A 943-nucleotide genomic window follows, 5' to 3' on the forward strand; every position below is an offset into this window, starting at 1 on the left:
TATATATTCCTCTAATATTATTTATAGAACGCGTAATCTACCCGTTTCCAGGATGCGTAGGGTGTGTGTGTGCGTGTGTGTGCAAGTCTGTATGCGTATTTGTGTGTTTGTGTATGTGTGCAAGTATATATACGTGTGTGAGCATGTATGTACAGGGTGCGTGTGTGTGTGTGCATGTATGTCTCTGTGTATATATATATATATATATATATATATATACGTGTGTGTGTGTATGTATTTGTGTGTGTGGTCGGATTTAACAGCTCCGTGCCCCCCTGTCTGTCTGTCTGTTGTAAACGATTGCACAGTATGGGCTAATTGCCAAAAATGACCAAAAACAAACTAAACAAATCAAATATCGGAATCAGAATAAAAAGCTGAAGGCAGGAACGAAGTGGTGTCTCGGGGTTCTTTGAGAGTGAAAACCTGAAACGTAAAGAAGAGGTTTCCCAAAAAACAACAACATTTGGAGATTGGAGTTAAAACATTTGGCCTGAACGTCACAGAAAACCGACTAGAAATCCTTTGTGTGTTCTTACCCTTAAGATGGCAATCCGTGTAATATGAATGTGGTGAGATTAGTCACGACATGACACCAGCTTTCTCCCGAGATCCCGTGTCAATGGAGTTTTAGCGTTGGTCGTTCATAAGGACCACCACCAAACGACGCCATCACCCAACTAACGTTCGGCTAATTCCGCTAGTTTCCGCCGCTTCAACTTGCTATCAACAATATATTATATTATTATTTTTTTAAATGTCTATGTATTTATATTCCAATGTGTTTACAAATATCAAATTGATGAACTTTCTATTTGAAGAATTACAGCTGAAAAAAAAAAGAAAGCATTTTTCTTTTCTGTTTTGTTTCGTTGGTGTTGATTTCTCCACCCGCCACCACTTCAAAGCTCGTACGTAACATTTCTGTGAATTAACAGTGAAG

The 943-nt window shown here is 38.6% G+C and overlaps 1 protein-coding gene across 12 annotated transcripts in view; it reads right to left on the reverse strand.

Annotated features, from left to right (window-relative positions):
• LOC106872539 (uncharacterized) overlaps positions 1-688 on the reverse strand; it is a 123,360-nt gene extending 122,672 nt beyond the window's left edge. For all 12 annotated transcript variants that reach the window (XM_089356004.1, XM_089356007.1, XM_089356005.1 and 9 more), the window contains exon 1: positions 540-688. The gene's annotated coding sequence lies outside the window, so the exon portion shown is untranslated. The remainder of the gene's footprint in view (positions 1-539) is intronic.
• Positions 689-943: the final 255 nt, after the last annotated feature.

Source organism: Octopus bimaculoides, chromosome 8 (assembly GCF_046866305.1).
Source record: "Octopus bimaculoides isolate indiv1 chromosome 8, ASM4686630v1, whole genome shotgun sequence".
NCBI classification, from domain to species: domain Eukaryota; kingdom Metazoa; phylum Mollusca; class Cephalopoda; order Octopoda; family Octopodidae; genus Octopus; species Octopus bimaculoides.